Source organism: Schistocerca americana, chromosome 1 (genome assembly GCF_021461395.2).
Source record: "Schistocerca americana isolate TAMUIC-IGC-003095 chromosome 1, iqSchAmer2.1, whole genome shotgun sequence".
In the NCBI taxonomy this organism is placed as follows: Eukaryota; Metazoa; Arthropoda; class Insecta; order Orthoptera; family Acrididae; genus Schistocerca; species Schistocerca americana.
In genome coordinates, this window is record NC_060119.1 from 352,532,583 (window position 1) to 352,555,499 (window position 22,917).

Consider the following 22,917-nt stretch of genomic DNA (forward strand, 5'->3'; position numbering starts at 1 on the left):
AGCGCCTAGAACCTCTCGGCAACCCCGGCCGGCGTTGTAAACAAATATTGTAAACAAAACGAAAATAAAATGCATGTAACGAAACAGCCAGTGCAGCAAACTAATTTCTCTCAAGAAGTTTCATCAAGGGTGTGGACCTGGTAAACTTAAAATATTGGAACTAATTAGTGCAGCTATCACCCCGGGAAGTTGTCTTTGAAAATGCGAAAATGTCAGGTTTTGCCGGGATTTGAATAGCACATTAAGCCTACCGGTTCGCAGCCTTTCCCCAGCAGCCAAAGAAATTTCTTCTCAATAGTGATGCTCAAACCACCCTACATGTTGATGATTCCTTTGCTTTCATTCTGTCTCTAGAGGAACTGCTAGCTTCAGTGAAGTAGTGGCTAGACGAAATCGGATCAGTGCTGTTATGGGTGCCGATGAGCACTGACAGTATTCATTTATAAAAGTCTATAGTTCAAGTCCTTGTATGGTCAAGACAGAATGACAATGGACACAGACCGTTGGAAGACCTGTCGAAAAGATAGGGTGAAAGAGGATAATGAATTAAGAGTAGGTAGCTCAACATAGGAACGGAATCCATTGTAACAATGACTCTATTTTCCCCATTAGTGGATATAGATGATCATGGCAGTATCTCAGGTGAAAATTTTGGCGAAAGAGGTTGAGATTGCAGTACCGTTCTCGTCAGTATACTTCAGACAGCTCCAACAAGATGTTCTCAGTCACTACGATACCTTATCAAATCTGCCGAAACCCTTGAACAATATATGGTGGAAAAAGCTGTTCCTAGTAACGAGAAGACCAGGACTAAGTTATAGTGACAGACAAATATTTGGCGATGTCTGTAAACTGAAAGAACTTTGAAATGTGATTCTATAGAATAGTATGTAAATTTAAGTCAACAAATAAACGACGAAATGAAAACGTACTTGAAAGCATGTTTTAGGAAATAAACGAAGCCTGTGGATATATCATATCAGGAAAAGGAGAAGTCATTGGTTTTCTGCTAGGACGTTTAGGAACAGATAACTTAGTATCGGATAGGATATAATGCAAAAAATGTTGAAGGAACAGACAAAGAATAACTTACTTCAGTCAATGCTCACGTAAACTGTTTAACGGCTATACCAGTTTCGACTATCTGGTAGGTGACAAATGAAAATGTTGACTCCTAGCTCGACCTAACGCTGCCGTCAGAAAGAAATTTCGTGGATTAGTTATAATTACTAGTCAGTCGAAACCGCTAAAGCCATTAATTTATGTGAACGTTGACTGAAATAACCTTTATAGTTAAAGGTAATGTCCTCAGTGGTACACTCTGACAACTGCTTTCCAAAGGACAAATAATAAGTGAAACAAGTTACCAAGGATGTTGGATGAATTAGGTGTGTAGAGATAAAAAGGTTATCAGAAGATAGAGAAGAATGGAGACATCGCATGCCAGTAGACATGATACAAATAATTTTTCTTTTTTACCTGTCGAGTTCCATAGGACCAAATTGAGGAGCAAAAATTCCTTGTCATGGAACGAGTATGTAAAGGAAATTAATATCAGAAAAGTTAATAGTAAATACAATGTACAGGAATACTATGCAGACGACAAGCAGCTGAGCGGATATCAGACATAATGAACATTATAACACAGGGATTTGCGTAATTTTTTTCCAGGTACTTCCAGCATAGTAGAAGGAGTGAACCATAACAAGATTCTTTAGTTTATATTAAGTTGAAAGCGCTAGAATTAACGATAAGATTTTTTTTAATTCTTGAGCTGGCTTACTGAAAATGTATGCAGCAAAATACTGTTCGTCTTTCTGGACACGATTCAAGGAGCTGCGATGTCAAATGCAGATTGGAGTTCTGCCTGGTATTAACTGAGTGAAAACTGCTAATTCTTGGGTATTGTTGACAACAAACGATATTAAACACATTTATTGAGAGACCAGTGTCAGAATTCCCAGACTCCTTGACAGGGTTCGACAAAAGGTTCAGGCAATTACACCACATATTGCTCGAACCGCTGGTTTGTGGGCCAAAAGTACCCTTTGTGAATAAGAAGAGCTATCACAGAATATAATGCCGTATGTTATAAAAGAATGGAAGTATGGGAAGTAGACTTAATTAGTGTTGGATATCGCTTACTACAGATACTGTTCTAAACGTAAATACATCAGCATTCCGCTTTTGAACATGGTCCTGAGCAATTCTGTACAATCAAAATGTCAGTTTTAGTTGAACTGTGTATTAAATTTTAAAAAAAGGAGTCTTACTGTAATTTAGCAGCTATTTATTTTTTACAAACTATGAACTTATGTCATAATGTGCACTGTTTGATACTTTCCCTATGTTGCACACAGCATCCTTCATTACAAGCTAGTGTCATCAGTAAACAGAAATATTCTCGAATCTCCTGTAATATTAGAAGGCATATCATTCATATGTGTAAAAACAGCTTCTCGCACTGATCTGAAGACTCATAATGTATGGGATTTACAGTGTACGGTGCTCACCGCTAAAACGGCAACACGATGGAGGCGGCTCACAGCAATGTCAAACGGGCATGTGTGCGTACTACTTGCTTGGATATGAAGATGACTGACATCTCAATGTAGCAGCACTAAGAATGTAAGAGTAACGCCATCTACATATCGCATATGAGAAAATATTGCACAGGAGAAACCGCATTTGAGTGTTGGAAATTTATAAAAAGATCCTGTAATGGATAAAAACTTCTCGGTTCACTTACGCGTCAAATTCGAATGAAATTCCAACCTAAATCTTGGACGACGATAATGTAGGCAGTCATCGGAAGCTTGGGATTTCACACGAATTTGAAGCTGCATTATCCAAGCTCTCCGTGGCGAAAGACTTCGTAGCCAGATCGTTTTATGATCCGAGTAAGAATACTCGTCGCGTCGGAATTCGGCAACGACTGGATCGTGGCATAACGAGGATGTTGTCTGTCGTTCTTCGATACTGCTGCCCGCGTTGGTCTGAATTTCATGATGTGGGGAAGTGTGAAATCGATGGACTGAGGAACTGGGGAGAGTCATAGTCAACTCTATGCATGCTCTCAGTGGCCCCCATGCGATTAGTGCCTAATAGGACAGAAATTGTTCGCTCGGACGTGCAGGATCGAGCAGCATCGTCGCGTATGGGCTTGTCTGTCCTCACTGTCAGTACGACGACGTTTGGAACACCACACGGACTGTCCACACGGCGACGGTTATTGCGGTTTCCCTCAATGCGAAAGAAAGGGGTGCCGATAACAGTACTCCCAACGACAACACTGGACAGAGCAGTGGCATCACGACACTTTTTCTGATGAGATCCAGTTTTGTGTACAGCATCACGACGAACGTATCCTTGTCTGGAGGCTCCGAGAAGAACCTACCTTGCCAAATTGTATCCATCATCGATATACGGGCCCTCCACCTGCTGCGATGGAAAGAGGCAGTACAGTTCGCCAACTTCACCTTCATCGTGTTGCAGTCTTAATGGTTAGCACTATAGTTTCGTTCAGTTTAATTGTGACATTCAGTCTTCACTGTAACATAGAGGGCATGCCATCTGTTGAAGTCGCATTGCGAGATACAGGAGACATTTGCTCAGCGTTCACGGAGTAAGCAGTCGAGTGAGTAAGCGCTTTGTTTCATAACCACGAGGTGTCTGGATCAAATCTCGCTGCCGGTATTACTTTTTTGTGAGCTATTTGCTCCAATATTCGGTGCTATGACTCGATATGCGTGCACGCCGCGAAATTGTGTGACGACCGAGAATCGTTTATAAATATAAACCAAGTTTCTTTTGGAGTAGTCACATTGGAAAAAAAGAAAAGAGAAAAAAACAAGGACACGCAAAACTTCGGCGATCATTACATCTGCATTATGTTGCAATAGCTATAGTTTCCCACGTTTCTACGAACAGTATCATTCTGATTCATGCAGTGTGCATTGGTTACAGGTTACACTTGTCATAAAAGTATATACAATAATATAAGTAAAATGACTTCACAGACTTGACTGAAAGTTCTCGTGCATCCTTTTTCATCATTTCCAGTTTTTTTAAGGAAAAAACTTTTATTCCGTTTTTCATGTTAAAGATTGGGGAAATGGTAAATTCAAGATTATACATAGATACTTTGCAGGGCCATAACAAATCTGCAGTTAGAACTAGGTGGGAATGAAAAAGAAACTACCGGCACCGAGATTCGACCCAGAGACGTCACGCTTATGAAAATAAGCGCTTACTCGCTCAGCTGCTAATTCTGTGAACACTGGGGGCCCTACAGCAGAATCGCGCATTTAATTTTCAAACTAGCGGGCCATGCAAGATGCAATGCATATAAGTACAAGAGGGGTCTATGCGACTCACCAGCCTGTGACTGTGGAGCACCAGAACAGAACGTCCGCCATATTATTGAGGAATGCCCCTTAAGAAGATACGCCGGACCTGTCTCTGAGGTTATATATGTGAAACCCTCTGCTTTGGATTGACTGTGCAATCTAGATATTGAGCTTTAAATATATGAATGAGTTTCTAGCCAGGCTTGTCAAGCTTTTAACATCTACATCTACATGATTACTCTGCAATTCACATTTAAGTGTGTAACATGTAGTTATTTTGTCTTGAGTGTTTGTACTTAATCCTTTTGTGCTATTGCTTGTTTTTTACACATGTACTATTTACACATTGTTTTGTTTTATACATTTCGTTTACATATTATTGTACTTATATAAAATATTGTCTTTGTATTACCATACGCAAAATAAAATAAACAAATTTTCAAACTCGATTTCCCTAAAGGATTGCGTCCTCTTGTTTACAAGTGTTGGACCCCTTTTCGTGTCCTACACGCCATGTCAATACGAATCAAATTGGTGAGAGTAATATCGTACGATACCCTTGTGAGCGTTCGTGCCGCCGCCACTATCGCTGCCGCCCAGCGGGTGAAGGCGCGGGCTGCCAAGGATGCGCCCGCCGACGTCATCCAGGCTTTCGCTGCGGCCTCCGCAGAACTGCTTTGCGAAACTACTGGCAGTACCTCCCACGGCGAAGGTTTATTTCTGCTTGCCATTTAATATCCTGTCAACCGTGAGATCATAACGGACGGATTCAACTGTGTAACAACCTGAGTTAGATACGGTGATCTCATGCTCGTTATAGTTGAGGTGTTACAGGTGCATTTTGAATCTGTCCACTGGATTATACGGTTTCTTTCAGGAGGAATAGCAAATAATTTACGAGATGGAAGTATAAACTGTCCACCTCCGCAGGTGGCATAGTCAGCGAATGACCCGAGTTCGACTCCCAATAGGAAAAAGAAGGGTAAAGTGGCCAGGTTGGGAAAAGTGGCCACTGCTTATTTGATGCCTTCAACAGTGCTGCTTCCTGAGGAGAAGTGATTACACTAGCTGTGATCGACGTCACTAGTGTTGTCAGTGACGTTGACAAAGGAAGTTTTCTCCGTCATCTTTCTGTGAAAACACAGGTTTTTCGATCGTTTGATGTAAGGTAAGTCACTCATATTACTTGACTTACTTCACTTTTATTTAGAGCAATAGGTTTTCACGACATCACGGTTAACGCAATGCCTCTTGGCTTACAAATGTAAGTCACTGTCTTTTCCTTCGGTTTTGCCGGCGGCTGTGGACGAGCTGTTATAGGCGCTTCAGTCCGGAACCTCGCTGCTGCTGCGGTCTCAGGTTCGAATCCACCTCGGGCATGGATGTGCATGATGTCCTTACGTTTAAGTAGTTGTAAGTCTAAGGGACTGATGACCTCAGATGTTAAGTCCCACGGCGTTTAGAGCCATTTGAAACTTCGGTTGTACTGTTTCGCATATGAGCCACTGATACTGACATGGCGTTCGATAGGGAAAACTGGCCACGCTAGACGTCGGGAAAAGTGGCCAAGGTGGTCACTTTTTCCCGACAGATTCATTTTCATTCTGTTTGTCCAAATCAGAATTAGCTAATACAACATTTTATGCACAGTATCACAATTGAAATTCAAACAACAGAAATCGTTTCTCACTCAAAACTAATATCCATTATACTGCTCTTCGGAAAGTATTTACGAGGAAACCTTAATTAAATTTTTGAAACAGAAAAGCAGTTTTATGGGATTACAAATGTTCAAATGGCTCTAAGCACCATCTGTGGTCATCAGTCCCCTAGACTTAGAACTACTTAAACCTAACTAACCTCAGGACATCACACACATCCATGCCCGAGGCAACCGGCCGAAGTGGCCGTGCGGTTCTAGGCCCTACAATCCGGAGCCGAGCGACCGCTGCGGTCGCAGGTTCGAAACCTGCCTCGGGCATGGATGTGTGTGATGTCCTTAGGTTAGTTAGGTTTGAGTAGTTCTAAGTTCTAGGCGACTGATGACCTCAGAAGTTAAGTCGCATAGTGCTCAGAGCCATTTGAACCACGTCCGAGGCAGGATTCGAACGTGCGATCGTAGCAGCAGCGCTGTTCCGGACTGAAGTGCCTAGAACCGCTCGGTTACAACGGCCGGCTGGGATTACATTGAATGACCTGCGGTGATCGGCATTCCAGTTGGTAGAGCACAAAAAAATACCACATCGTTTCAACAAAGAGTCTGAAATGTCGGTCTAAGACTGGGAGGATAAGATGTCGGAGCTCTAAACGCTAGGCTCATGAACTGTGCCCTGGACGTGATGAGGGCGATGACAACATCACAAACGAATTTTGTACGTGACTTAATATTGTTTCTGAGAGGGTAAATTGTGAATGAGTTAGAATGAAATGGTAATCCATAATTAATTGTTTATTTCTCTATTTACACTCCAGGAAATTGAAATAAGAACACCGTGAATTCATTGTCCCAGGAAGGGGAAACTTTATTGACACATTCCTGGGGTCAGATACATCACATGATCACACTGACAGAACCACAGGCACATAGACACAGGCAACAGAGCATGCACAATGTCGGCACTAGTACAGTGTATATCCACCTTTCGCAGCAATGCAGGCTGCTGTTCTCCCATGGAGACGATCGTGGAGATGCTGGATGTAGTCCTGTGGAACGGCTTGCCATGCCATTTCCACCTGGCGCCTCAGTTGGACCAGCGTTCGTGCTGGACGTGCAGACCGCGTGAGACGACGCTTCATCCAGTCCCAAACATGCTCAATGGGGGACAGATCCGGAGATCTTGCTGGCCAGGGTAGTTGACTTACACCTTCTAGAGCACGTTGGGTGGCACGGGATACATGCGGACGTGCATTGTCCTGTTGGAACAGCAAGTTCCCTTGCCGGTCTAGGAATGGTAGAACGATGGGTTCGATGACGGTTTGGATGTACCGTGCACTATTCAGTGTCCCCTCGACGATCACCAGTGGTGTACGGCCAGTGCAGGAGATCGCTTCCCACACCATGATGCCGGGTGTTGGCCCTGTGTGCCTCGGTCGTATGCAGTCCTGATTGTGGCGCTCACCTGCACGGCGCCAAACACGCATACGACCATCATTGGCACCAAGGCAGAAGCGACTCTCATCGCTGAAGACGACACGTCTCCATTCGTCCCTCCATTCACGCCTGTCGCGACACCACTGGAGGCGGGCTGCACGATGTTGGGACGTGAGCGGAAGACGGCCTAACGGTGTGCGGGACCGTAGCCCAGCGTCATGGAGACGGTTGCGAATGGTCCTCGCCGATACCCCAGGAGCAACAGTGTCCCTAATTTGCTGGGAAGTGGCGGTGCGGTCCCCTACGGCACTGCGTAGGATCCTACGGTCTTGGCGTGCATCCGTGCGTCGCTGCGGTCCGGTCCCAGGTCGACGGGCACGTGCACCTTCCGCCGACCACTGGCGACAACATCGATGTACTGTGGAGACCTCACGCCCCACGTGTTGAGCAATTCGGCGGTACGTCCACCCGGCCTCCCGCATGCCCACTATACGCCCTCGCTCAAAGTCCGTCAACTGCACATACGGTTCACGTCCACGCTGTCGCGGCATGCTACCAGTGTTAAAGACTGCGATGGAGCTCCGTATGCCACGGCAAACTGGCTGACACTGACGGCGGCGGTGCACAAATGCTGCGTAGCTAGCGCCATTCGACGGCCAACACCGCGGTTCCTGGTGTGTCCCCTGAGCCGTGCGTGTGATCATTGCTTGTACAGCCCTCTCGCAGTGTCCGGAGCAAGTATGGTGGGTCTGACACACCGGTGTCAATGTGTTCTTTTTTCCATTTCCAGGAGTGTATTAGCGAATTAGTTGCGATGATGACAGATGCCTCGCCCAACGAATCACTGTGCTTTTGTTCACTGTCATGCCCATAATGAAGAGTAAATGTTTGATGGTCGAATATAATAATAATGTCATAAATTTAAAATGTGAAGTGTATGTGCGAAATAAAACAGCGTACAAATATACCAATCTGATAACTGCTACTGATGAAGAGATTATGCCTGGAATGTGTATTTAATGATTACCTATTTCAGCAGGAGGGCTGTTAGTGGAGTAGTGATCTATGAATATTGCCCTCCATTAAAATCTTTCAACTGAACTGAGACACGAAATATAGTATACTGCTCTCTCTCTCTCTCTCTCTCTCTCTCTCTCTCTCTCTCTCTTTCATTAATTTTTTGGCTCTGATGCGGAGCAGTGTGCCGCGATGTAACTGTCATGGTCACTGGAGGCGGATGAGAGTGACAGGCGGATTTGGAGCCAAAGAACACTGACTGAACTCACTATTCAGGTGGACCCATGAGCACAAAGAATATAGCCAGTTCGCAATTATCTAACAGATGAAATCAACATCGTTAGTTCTGTTCAGATTCAAAAACTTTCCGCCACTGCTTTGTGTCGTGAAATAAACTGTAAAAATTCCAACTGCATGACAACTTGTTGACAACTTGGGACCATGGCTTCGTAGGGTCTGCGCCACACTTTAACCCTATCATCAGTTCTTCCCGACTAAAATCGGAACTAATCTGATCAGGCTACGGTCGTCTAGCGTCCAACCGATGTGGTCAGGTACCCAGGACAGGAGCTGCAGACGTCGTGTTTTTAGTAAAGCTCTCGCGTCGACAGTCTGCTGCTCTAGCTCACTGACATCACATTTCACCGCCCTGTCATAAAGAATACGTTCGTCGTACGTTCCGTATTGATTTCCGCGGTTATTTCACGCAGTGTTTCTTGTCTGTTGGCACTGCGAACTCAATACCAACGTTATTGTTCTCCGTCGTTAAGTGTAGGCAGTCGGTATCTGTGTTCCCGTGGTGAGAGGTAATGCTTGAAATTTGATATTTTCGGCCCACTCTTGACACTGTTGATTGTGGATTTTCGAATTCGTTAACGACTTCCGAAATGTAATGTCCCATGCGTCTAACTCCAGCTAATGTTCCGCGTTCAAAGCCTGTAAGTCCCGGTCATGCGGCCATAATCACGCCGGACAGCTTTTCACATGAATTACGTTAGCATAGATGACAGTTGCTCCAATGCAATGTCTTTTTATACTTTGTGTACGCGATAGCACCGCCATATGTATATGAGATTATCAGTATCTCATGAGTTGTCACCTCAGTGTGGTTTTATTCGATGTATGATGCACCGATATGAAACGTAACTGTAAATAAACAAGCTTTCATGTAATTATTTTAAACAAACAGCCAACGAGTGCTGTTGACCTCGTTTACGGTTTTACTACGCTGAAAATTTCGCTCGGCGTTTCCTAAGCGGCAATTACAAACATTCCAGAGCGACCCCAGCCGCGGTTTCGCAGCCAGTGAGCGTCGTCAGCCCTCGTCTCGTTTCGTCGGTGCCTCTGATTATGAGTGACGCGGCTCATGGCAGTCGGCTATTGTACTTAAGTTCTGCAGGTAATGGGATTAAATTGGCCTCGTGCACGAGGCAGCGGTCACTAATTAGGCGCCTGTGCGTTTCCCAAGTGCGCGTGCGCTTCTCGCAGCTGTGGCATCCCTTGTGAGCTGGCGCAGCTGAGAAGCTGGTTATTGCGTAACTGTGTGTGCGGCGAGAGTTTCTGGCGACATGCTTCAGCAGGAGGCGGCGCTCAGGACGAGTTTACAACGCTGTGAAGCTGACCGAAATCTGGCAGCGTTTCCGAGTACGTACTGTGTTTTGTACTGCGGATTCGCAGCTTGAATTTTATGTAATCGGTGGCAACTAGTCTGAGACACACACTCATACTCTCTCTCTCTCTCTCTCTCTCTCACACACACACACACACACACACACACATACACACACACACGCATACAGTAAAAAAGAGAGATGACATTACCTACACAATTATGTGAAATTTGTTTTGTATTTTGAAACCGATGATCAAGAGCATTAACTGTTTCGTAAAACTATGTACTGGAACTCTGCCTTTGGCGGTAACGTTATAAGAAAACTCAGGCCTGTTTTTATCTTTGGTTTAACGTCGCTTCTTTCGTGAAAGTAAAAAATGATAATAACGCTTTTAACTATTTTAAAACTACAAAGTAGCTACGGTGTATAGTTAGCTCGGAAATAATTCGTTTGGTATTTTACTGACCGTGAAAATAAATAAAGTTTGCGTTCGTAATAACTTCACTCAGAAAATTTATCTGACTTCGAGAAAAATAAATGACTGCAGGTTGTAATGAATGTAATAAGCAAATAATAATTACACACAAAACGGCTTTTGAAATAACCAAGATCCAAACGAAAAGCTTCCATATTTCTGCGAATGATATTTATTTTTACGTTGTATCCAAAATCAAGAAAAAACTTAAAATAAAGCAGTCATAATACGCAGTTTATTTTTTATGCTTTCACGAACATTCCTTCTACACATGTAAATACAATTCACGTTTAGTAATAGAGCTTAGCGACGGCGATAAAGAAAGACCTAATTCCCAACTAGACAAAAACTGTAAGTCAACAAGAGTGCAAGAGAGCTTTTCACACTCGTACATATCGATTTATAATTTAGTAACACTGTCATCTTTGCGTAATTTTTTTATGTAGGTACTAGTTATGAGGTTCATGCATCGGTGGATTACACAGATGTTTTAATCAGCAAAATTAAATGTTGTTTCGTTTAAGTGAACTAGACGCTGTCATTTAGTAATTACTTCTTTTGATATGGAGGAAAATTCGTGAAGTGTGGCTGTGACGTCACAGACAGAATGTGTGGTAAACGCATTATAGTGACCCTGATATTTAAAAAGTCGAATCTGACCAAAGTATGTTCCTTGGAGATCAATGATGGAGGGCGCTATGGCAGAAAGCCAAGAAACAGGGGTTTACAATACAACTAAGAGCAAGTTTCAAAAGTATTAGTTACATCGCAATTTCTCAGCATGGCACGGAGATGATGTCGATAAACGTTAATAGATGTTGTCTGATTACATAATTCAGACACCAGTTTGATCTGAGGGCAATTTTTTTTTTTGTATCAGTTTTTTAAAGTATCCACCTTCCTTCATGATTTGTTCGAAAAGAATCAATGTGTTACCGGACAGGCACAATGGGTTCTGGAAACCAAAAATGCTTGTATGTGTCGTTGAAGATGATCTTCGTGAAAAACGAACGAAAACCACAACTACAACTACAACTACAACGGCAGCCATTCAATACTGTTCACTGTAATATTGATCGAACAGTGACAATAGGTACGTGAAGTAAATGCCACTATAACCGTTTGAAAAGTAAGAGTTCGTTACATTTTTCATGAAGAAGTAACTATAAGACAGTTTCATGCAGGAGTGATTTCGTGATGGTTGAATGTTGCCAAAAAGCAAATGCGAAAATGTCACTCTCGGTAATTGGTTACATTTTTTAAAAGAAGAAACAGATTTTGCGCCTGTTTATTACTGTCGGTAAGATGTGTGTTCATCAGTTCACGCCACAAACAAAACAGCAACCAAAGCAGTGGATTGAAGGATGCTGCCCAGCACCAGAGAAGGCGAATTCGATTTCATCTGTTGCTAGCGTTATGCCTAGTGATTTTGGGATACAAACAAGATTCTTCTTATAGATTACCTTGAAGAGCGTAAGAATATAACTGGGAAGTGCTGCACACATCTTCTAGACCAACTACACAAAAATTAATAAAGAAAATGCCTGGATGCGAAGAAAAATTATTTTTCATTTATACATGCGTCTTATCTCAAAGGTAAACTTCTCGGCTTGCCCTTGCAGTAGCTTTTACGATTGATTAGAGACATAACACATGTTTGAAACAGAAAACAATACACTGACACTGAAATGTGTAACGCCGAGCACTGGAGAGTAATGCGTTTATTACACTTTCTCTGTTTGTTTCTAGTGTTACGAAAATCCACAAAACACAAACTGGCACCACTGTTTGTATGTATCAGTAAACGGCCATCTACGACATGTGTTCGATTTGTAAGCGTACGTAGCTACAATGACGAGATTTGGAAAAAAGCCTGCATGCATTAAAAATCAAACAGTTACATATTGTTTCCGCAATCTCATTATCATAAATAGTATCTACCAAATACAGATATGCATACAAAGCTATCCATTGTTGCTTTGACACATAATTTCGATACAAATGTTTCCAAATTATCTAGTTTCAAATAGTTAATACAAAACTCGTACGTTGTACATAACGACATGAGACGACTGCATCCTTTGCTGTCGAACTTCACTATTGATGACAAGCTTTTTTACAAGTAAGTCCATTTCTCTCGTGCGACCTAAATGTTCATCATAAGACGAACATTTCTCCATCATAAACACGTTATCTGTATCGGGTAATTTTTCGTTCTAAATATGTGTATATTCAGTTCTGTGAATGGTATTGAGACCTATATTTGATAAAACAGTAGAACCCCCTAAAAATGAACCAACTAATTTTCGGCGTATCGTGAGTAACATAGTCTTTAGTCTTTTGTGGTAGTGAGATAAGTAACGGAAGAAAAACAAACGATATGAAGCTGCAGCAGTACTCATCAGTTATGATATACAATGAGAGCGAACATTTTTGCCATGAGAAAGAAAGTCTGAACGAAAGAACTAGGACGAAGTTTCACCAGAGGGGCTATAACTTCAGGTATATGGAATAAAAACTATTGGCACACGAGGTCATCATTATTTGAAATAGAAAACTGACGCTTGCAGGAGTAATCATAAGAGACAGATCAGACGATATGTAAAATTTTACGCACCTCAAACGATGTGCTTGGACCTACCAAATGGCGGATGATAGGTTTTACCGACAATCGGCGAGCTGTCATTTGTGAGTATCGTGACTTGAAGAATAGAGTATTTCATCTTACATAACGCGTGGTTTTGCTTTGTGTAAATTTTGATAGAAATTCTGGCTCACTCGCTCATGCGTTTACGTGTTTTGAGCTCGTCGCTGGTAGAGAGTCGAGAAAATATACCATATATATGCCGTTCTCTGACACTTCAATAAAGGTTGGCGATATTTCTTCCGAACTAAATAGTGTGTTATTCAGCGATACACTGCAAAGGGCAGACTAGTAGGGTAGATTAAGTCCGGTTGTGTGGAGAGTTGTGATCGACGTTCGAGTAATCGATTTACTGCCAGTATCAAGCGAAGCCGTAAGGCACTGTGATATCCATGAGGCGCAGGCGTTCCACAATTCTCTCTCTCTCTCTATCTCCCTCTTCTTCGCTCTCCCTCTCTCTGTAACACACATCACACACACACACACACACACACACACACATACGCACACACGCACACATGCGCCCGTGCTTGAGACAAATAGAGAGCAGGAATCGTTAGCGGCACAGGACGCAACTATGCTACAGTGGTTGGAGGATGATAAAAGAAAATCATTAATATAGCCCCTAAATTATATAGTTATATTCAGAATGTCTTGGAGATCAACGAGCGCTATCTGAAAGTCACAGTGGATTTTCTTGTAATTCCTGGCGATCTGACGCCATGTCCGGAAGGACAATTTAAGTTTTTTCACATTTCCGCTTAGTGACATTACGTGTCCGTACGGCTAGATCGCAGAGAGTGGGCGATGTTCTGTGGGCTACGTCAAGTATGCGGCCCGTTAAAGCTCGACAGGCCCGCATGCAGAGGAAGGTGACAGAAGCGAGCGGGATGGAAACCTCAGCACTCAGGCCGGCCAGCCAGCCAGTGAAGGACGATACGGCGTATGTTCCAACATTATATACTGCGTACGGGCAGCTGTGTCTTTCTAAGATGGAATCGTCCGATTCAGAAAGCTAATTTAAAGAAGCTAATTTAAAGACGATTATTGTGATACAGACGCCTCATATGTGACTCATGTATGGTGAACACCACATGCACTTAAACTTTACAAAAGTCTAAATTTATATACATTAGTAGCAGATTAAAATATAATCCTTCGATGACATACGAGGGTTCAAATGAATGACGTTGAAGTGCACTTAACATCAACACCATTGCAGTTTTATTGCTTAAGCACTTACTATAATGCAAAACTTACGCAAGATACGAAAAACTGGCCTTCTCAGTGAAGAAAGATAGAGAAACAGTTGTTTTTGATACTGTAATTGAACCATTTTCAAAGTTATGATATTTTGATGTGTTTTTTAATTTTTAATTAGGAATTTCAGATAGTAGTTTCAGTCGTAGAAGCGATACACCATTATAATAGGCGTGTCAAGGCGCATCGCCAGCCGGAGTGACCGAGCGGTTCTAGGCGCTTCAGTCTGGAACCGCGCCACCGCTATGGTCGCAGGTTCGAATCCTGCCTCGGGCATGGATGTGTGTGATGTCCTTATGTTAGTTAGGTTTAAGTAGCTCTAAGTTCTAGGGGACTGATGACCTCAGATGTTGTCCCGTAATGCTCAAAGCCATTTGAACCAAGGCGCATCCTGAAATGCTATGATCGTGTTCCAAGATTGTTATTAAATAGTCATTAATATCCTGACATGCAATGGTGTGGATCCATTAGCAGTTCAAGGGGCGGGGTAAGTCTTAAGACGGTCAAGGATAAGGTAGAATAGCGAGGACAGTTCCAGACAGTTGGACTTGGAACGCGGTGATTGACGATCGTGCGGTCGTACGAGCAGCGGTAAGCTATGTTCGAGCGTAGAGTATCAATCAAAAACGGTTAGCGTTGAATTTGTAGAGACTATGGTGAAAATTGGAAATTTGTGGTAAGCTTCTATGGAACCAAACTGCTGAGGTTTACACAGAACTTAATCTAACTTAAACTAAGTTACACTAGGGACAACACAAACACCCATGCCCGAGGGAGGACTCGACCCTCCGCCGGGGGGAGCCACGGCACTACGGTGAACTTAGATACTAGTTTGAGTACGAAAAATTTGTAAACTTAGCCGTAAGAGTTTGCATCACCTTGTATTTAACTGATGCATTCTCGAGTGACTGAGTACTGACTGATTTATGTCATTGCACTGAAACTGTTCGAAATCGAATATGAGACAAAATATGTAAATTTCTGTCAGTGACACTAATTTACATCAAATTAATCGTACTAAATAACTTTATTCATTTAAGTCGCTGCAAATTTTCAATATTAACACTTCGAGTTTAGGTATAAAATACTACACGTGTGTGTGTTCGTGTGTTCAAAATGGTTCAAATGTCTCTGAGCACTATGGGACTTACCATCTGAGATCATCAGTCCCCTAGACTTAGAACTACCTAAACCTAACTAACCTAAGGACATCACACACATCCATGCCCGAGGCAGGTTTCGAACCTGAGACCATTGCGGTCGCGCGGTTCCAGACTGAAGCGCCTGGAACCGCTCTGCCATTCCGGCCGGCTGTTCGTGTAAATATATGTGTGTGTGTGTGTGGGGGGGGGGGGGGGGTGTTTGTATGGTCGACCACAAGACAGAAAGTGTGCCAAACCGTTTCTACACATTTTCTCATAGCAATCTACAGATTGTCCCGACTCCTATACCACGAAAGTATTTAATAAGGAACGGAAGCGTCGTACGTAATTTGCTTCAGGTGATAGTGGGAAGTTCTTTCGTAAAGACCACGAACGATTTCCTTCTCTGTTCATATTAAACAAGACTAGTGTTCTGTTACTAATAGCTTCGATGACAACGGAACTGTGAAGACTAACATTCCTAATTTCTTTTTCTCCTTATAGCTTGCAGAAATTTCGTGGTCTCTGCGTAAACTCGTCTTTACATCTGACTCATACGAAGAACATTAGAATAACGTGTTAGGACGAACCGCAAAAACCCCAGATTCAAGGGCATAGCTGTAAACGTGTTGGTGATTATAATTGGCCTGATTATTCGATGTAATTATTTCAAACGATTCGACAATTGTGTATTAAAATGCTGTTACGTTACCGAGGATGGTGCTCATATGCACTTCACCTCGACATCCTCTTTCCAATGCCTTTCTGGAGATGAAATCAGAGCACTAACAAACGGTTTTTGAATTGCTGTAAAATCCTCTGTTAATATATAAAACAAAGATGCTGTAAGTTCCTTAAGCCCTTACGAGAAATAATATTAATGGGATATCTTCTTTGTATTGCAGTTTTTCCTTGGAGAGGGATCTGCCCTGCCTGGAAGAAGATTTGGTAAGTACAAAAGCAACCAATTTTTCTTACATAATCAGATATACCTTTGTTTTGTATCATACCATACTGTAACAGATTTCCGAAATGGACAGCATTTTCCTTAGATCTTCGTAAGAGTTTAAGACAATCTAAGCGTACTTAAGGGTATGAGATAAATGAAGGTTTACATACAGTACAAAAAATGGACGGAACAGTTTTCGTCCCAGTGCTTGGATTAAAAGGTGAGGAAAGGAGACATTCCTGGCAATGGGCTCGGCGAAAGTAAGACAGGACTACACATACGTTACGAGGAAAGTTGACGCAGTCTGATCAGGACCGTGGTAACTGCTACGCTGGCGGTATGCAATGAGACGGGGCTTACTGTTTGCTAACAGCTAACTTCGTACAGACGAGCATGTCGTATACGAGACGGGACCAGAAAATACAAGTCTTTCAGTAGCGTCATTCCTTGTCTTTTTTCGGTATTGTTGACAGACGATACATTCTTTGTGTCCGGGCACGCTAGCGATTCCAGTTTCTACAAAATGTTTCGAAAACTGACTTAATCGTCTCCATCAGGTGCAACGAGTACTAGACATTCATTTGCTCGCTACCTGGACTCCATCTAGACTTTCAGATATCTTTAGCAGCATGCCCCTGTTTGCATCCAAATCAAACTCTCTGAGGTGGTCACATTTTTAGCGCGGCGACGTAGTGTGAGTGTGCATCACCTTACGCCCTGTCGGAGTCGAAATAATGAGCGGATGCCTGTTCGTGAGACGTTACAATATATTTACGCAAGTCGAAATGAAACTATCACCTCCAAATGTTGATTGCTGCAGCCACACAGCACACAAATTGATACGCACTGTACATCAGTCGCCGCTCGCATGTCTAGTTGCAGTCTAAATGAGTAGAACGACGTTTTTCTGCTACTAAGTGGTTGTACTTCAAGCTGCTACAAACGTAACATTCTCATACGGAGGCATCATGACATACTGAACTTGCTTAGACTACAGAACCGCAGAGGAAATCTTTGTGATTTGAGGAAAACATAATCGTCGTTCCGTTTTGACGTTCCAGCAGCAACTCTGTTTGCAGACTAAACGAGGGAATTCAGGTCCGCGTGTTATGCAAACAAATGTTGTTTATAAATGTCCAAGCATATTTCAGCACCTTTGTTCTAACATCTTTCGGCTCTTTCATTTAGATCTGTAAAATACAAACATGTTTTAAGAGCTAATTATTCTAAAGAAATTAATCCTAAAAACATTTTATGTCTGTTGTGGATGTTATTTTTTTTTAAATTGGTGGCCTCTGTAGGACGCTCTTTATATTAATATATACCGATAGCTTGCGGTGTGCAACTAAATGACGTTATTGTAAGTTTGGGTGGCGAGTTAACAAATCAGTTTTCCTACAAACGGAATTTTGTTGCTCGAAAATATTTGGTGACTATATTTTACGAATACTTACAGTTACAGACGAAGTATTCGTCCTGTGTTTGAGAACTCAGAAAAAAAATCAAAAGATAGTTCCAACTTACACGCAATTCTCGTCAGAAAGTATACGTAGGGCAAAAATGCAGAAATTTTGAAACAAGGCATTCAGAACACCTGCGAGCCCTAATAAGTAACAACTCTCATAGCACACTTTCTGTCCACTTATTATCCGCTAGCGCCACTCAACTAAAATAGATTTAAAAATACAAAAATCCAGTCACAACATCTAACAAAAACTTAATGCAGAGAAAAGTTTGCACATACCCGAAAACATTAAAAGAAGGAAAACACATTACAAACGACTAAACTATTCGTGGCACATCATTTAAAACGGTGGGCACACAACCGACTCTACTGAAGGCCGCTAAAAATGGTTCCATGTATGAAATGACGGGACAGCTGAGCAGCCCATAGTAGCTTGACAAATGTCTTCTTCACGATACATTTTTGGAATGTCTTGAAAGTAGCTGTAAAACTGCTATGTTATTTTATCGTAAGAAATTTGTCACGTAACTGGATGAAAGAATAGTCGAGATGGTGCCTGACGCACTGAAAGTCAAGCCGTAAATATTTCTGGTACAGGTGGTGCGTAATAACGTAAATTAGGCGCCAGAGGAAGGTGACAGCTTTTGTGCGTCAAAGAATTTATACCTGCAGTACACAATCAGAGTAGATACAGTAAAATAGTTGAACACTGGTTGGCCTTCCCGAGATGTTTTGGATGGACGTTTGTGTGACCTCGGGCAGTTTCAGGACGGCGGAGGCCCACGGGAAGTCGTAAAGAGCGAGGCGCGCGTCCTCCGCTGTCTTGGCTCGCGAGAGCGTTATCCCAGACGCTCTCCCCAGGCTCTGACACAGCAGCTGCTGTGCTGGGCTTGCAACGCGTGGCCACAGGGGTCCGCCTCAGTGCGAGCTGTTTTTTTAGCAGCCATTGCCCCTCCAACAAGGCGACTGCTGCGATTAATACTTCCCTTTCCAACTGGGTGGAAACTGTGGAACTCTCGTCTACAAATGGGCTCGGTTTTGTGTGGATATGGACGATGACAAGTGCTATTCGGAAAGCATCGCTCCCACAAGACGTTCCTGACAAGCGCTTTCCAGTAGTCGGCAGCATTGCATATGTTGTCCGGAGACTGATTTCTTGCAATATCTCAATGCTACTCTATACTGTACAAGCCTCTTCATATCCGTATAACTGCTGCAACCTACATAGCTCTGAATCTGCTTACTGTATTCATCTCTTGGTTTCCCTTTACGATTTTTATCCTCGACATTTCCCTCCAATACTAAGTTGGTGATCCCTTGATGTCTCAGAATACGTCCTATCAACCGATCCATTCTTAGTCAGGTTGTGCCACAAATTTCTTTACTTCAATGTTCTATTCAGTACCTCCTCATTCGTTATGTGATCTAATTTTCAGAATTCTTCTGTAACACCACACTTCAAACACTACTATTTCATTCTTGTCCAAACCGTTTATCGTCCATGTTTCACTTCCATACATGGCTACACTCCATACAAATACTTTGTAAATGACTTCCTAACACTTACATCTATATTCGACGTCAAGAAATTTGTCTTCTTTAGAAACGCTTTTCCGGCCATTGCCACTATACATTTTATGTCCTCTCTACTTCGGACATCATCAGTAATTTTGTTGCCCTAATAGTAAAACTCATCTACTACTTTAAGTGTCTCGTTTCCTAATCTAATTCCCACAGCATCAATTGGCTTAATTCGACTACATTCCATTATCCTTGTTTTACTCTTCCTGATTTTCGTCTTATATTCTCCTTTCAAGACACTGTGCATTTTGTTCAACTGCTCCTCCATGTCCTTTGTTGACTCTGACAGAATTACAAGTTTTTTGTGTGTCCCAGCTCTGTCAGTGTTCATTTGTTCACCAGAGAGTTCGGCGCCAAATTTGAATTTTGTTTGCATTTTATCTTTGTGTGTGAACACAAATGAACACTGACTGGGCTGGGACACACAACAAACCACAACTACACTGTGTTTTGGTGAAGTGAAAAGTGTTTTACTACGTTATTTGTGGAAAATACTTGTTATAATTTCGTGTGCATCACAACACCTCAGGATGATGCGGAGAATGGAAGTGCTTACCACACGAAAACGTAAGTAAAAACGAATATAGGCGCGAAAACATCGCGACAAACTAAATTACATTCTAGAAGATAGGTTAACACCCAGCAAAAGCCTTCTTATCAACACGGTTTGGTTGCAGATGACAAGCTACCTGTAGTAATTAACACACAAGTGATCCAGAAAATTCATGCACACCAAATGTAAAGGTATTTACAAAAAGAAACGATCTATTGTTTGGACTAAAGATGCACATAATTTTATAATCATTTAAGAAAAAATGTTCGCGTTGCAGAATAAATAAAAACGTAAACCCACTGATGATGGCACAGTGGTGCCGAAACATGTTTGAGTACTGAGAAAAAACGGTGTTTTGTGCAACTGGTGGACCTCACATCCAACAACTTTGCTTCATAGTCAAAATTCGTTCCAGGTTTGAAAGTACCCCGCATGATCGTGTCTTGACTATGAGTGGGAAATGTGGAACAGAGTCGGACGTCTTTTGGAGATGTAACAAAATATAGTCTCTCTGGTCTGTTATTTACAAGACGATATGTGTGAAAAAAAAAGAATTGCCTTTCACAAGAGCGGTTAGTCCTGAACTTGTGTTGGCTGTTTAAGAGAAACAACCTATTGTCTGGGAATGTCATAATATTACAGCTTGTAGCATGTTCTAGTCCTCTGCAATAGGGAAATGATAGTTTGACGTTATGTACTCAGACTCAGTCTCTATGATGTTTGACGTTAAATCCCAGTGCATATAAATTTTACTCCAGCTGAGGAGACGACATTTTCTTGATTGCTAAATCCACTTTGTCATCACTATTGCATTTTACGTTGGGATGAGGCAAATGCAATAGGAAGGCTCCTTGAAGAAATTATGGTCCTGTATTCAATGAAAACGCCTTATTTGCCCGATGTATGTGATTCCTTTGCCTTTCAGACTTAAAAGTCTGGTGCCACACGGGGTGAAATCGACGATCTCTTAGATTTATGTGAATTTCGCTCAAATTATGTTCGACCTTCTCGATGTCGATACGGCTCAGTTAACACGTAACAGTTTCAGATCGTTCCAGTCGACTGAGAACTCTCAGTTTCGCGACTTTTTGGGCTGGCCGCACGATCACAGCGCCGACTGCACACTCTACCTCACCAGCTGCGTTATATACGGAATGAAAGACTAGATACTATCTTTCATCGTCGTTAAACAACAGGTTCTATTAGAAGGCTTCCTAATGGAAACCGCGCGGAAAGCCACTGGCCTTGGACTGCAGTTACTTGCATATCAACACAAGGTTCGTTTAACATGGTTAGTCATGAGTTGTTGCGGTGCTTTGTCCTGGAGAAATAGTTTATAGCGAAGCCACGACCTTTGGGAAACCGGCACTACAGCTTCGCGCTACTGATTTATATGGTCGTGACAATGGCTCTTCTACATCCATTCAGTTATTGAAAAGTTGTTGTTCTTGAAGAGAGCTGTCTTTGTTATGAAATGGTGCACATAAGCACGGCATAAGAAACTGTGAACCAAAATTTCCTTAATATCTCTCGACGGCCTCTGTGTTACCATTTGAGCTTTCAGTGCTATTCATCTTCAGCATCTAGGAACGCATCATACAGACTTGTATCTTTTCAAGAAATCTCCCATTTCTAGACTTTATAAAGACAGATCTTACTATTGTGTAAATGTAGACGTTTCTGGCGAACAGTACTGATGAAGAGCAGGATGATCGAGAAACCACGACTATTCGACAGCTCAAGAGTCAGCTGAAACACAGAGAGCTGTTTATCATTTCATTTCTTCTAGTTATCGCAACCAGCGCTTTTTTAAAAGTAGTGTACATATCTTCTGTTGGTATTCATCTTGTAATCACATCTAGTGGAGTTTGTCAAATATTCAGGGTGTTGTTCCAGTAGGTATCAGTTTGAATAAGAACTCATTTTAGCGCTCGTACATTTTCAATGTTGCAGGAATAAACATCTAAAAGCAATCCATTCTTTTTTTACCTGTAAACTCCGCGCCTTTTACGTGAGACAGCGGAAGTATCGCAGTGATTGTTAGGTTCGTAACTAAGCAACTAATATGGTTGAAGTACCCATCAAAACTATTGGATTTCATTGTACGATCAATGCCTCTGCTTCCACTGATGGTACGTGCCGTGGTTCACAACAGCTGTCATTAGTGGTGGATTAGTGTTACTGCATTAATACCGGAATTTGCACCAATACCCCAAAATGAATTCCAAATGACTTCATGGTATTTCGTGAAGTAAGGACATGTGACACTATTGCTGGCTATTCGTCCCTCCGTCTGGGACGCTAATTTCGAGAGCCCCTTGGTGCCCTTCGAGTGTAGTGGGCTGGGTACCTGCCCTGAGTTTCATTCTCTCCTGTGCCTTTCAGTGATCAGCAAAACAATAGTTCACACGTCACACGTACTGGTCACAGCCGTTGACACTAACCAGTCACAATCGAGACACAACATTCTTAAGTGCGAATGGGACCCTTTTCAATTAAGCAGGGTGAACTCCCACGGGAGTATCAATACGACGCTAGTTAGTTGGTTAGAAATTTATCGATTACCAGACTCAGACTGAATTAATTTCATTTTTCACACAGCAGTTGTCCGTCTCCACAGCTGACAAGCCGGGTTAGATTCCAGGTACTGCGACGGATTTTTGCTTGGTAAGAAGGTTTACTCATCCTCGTGATGTCAGCTGAGGAGCTACTTGACAGAGCACCAGCGACTCCAAGTCAAAAAAACTGACAATGGCCGGGAGAACAGTACGCTGGTGC

The 22,917-nt window shown here is 42.4% G+C and overlaps 1 protein-coding gene across 1 annotated transcript in view; it reads left to right on the plus strand.

Moving 5' to 3' along the window:
* Positions 1-22,917, plus strand: part of LOC124550602 — a 1,053,220-nt gene that overhangs the window by 152,227 nt on the left and 878,076 nt on the right. The window contains exon 2 of the mRNA XM_047125358.1: positions 16,497-16,539. The gene's annotated coding sequence lies outside the window, so the exon portion shown is untranslated. The remainder of the gene's footprint in view (positions 1-16,496; positions 16,540-22,917) is intronic.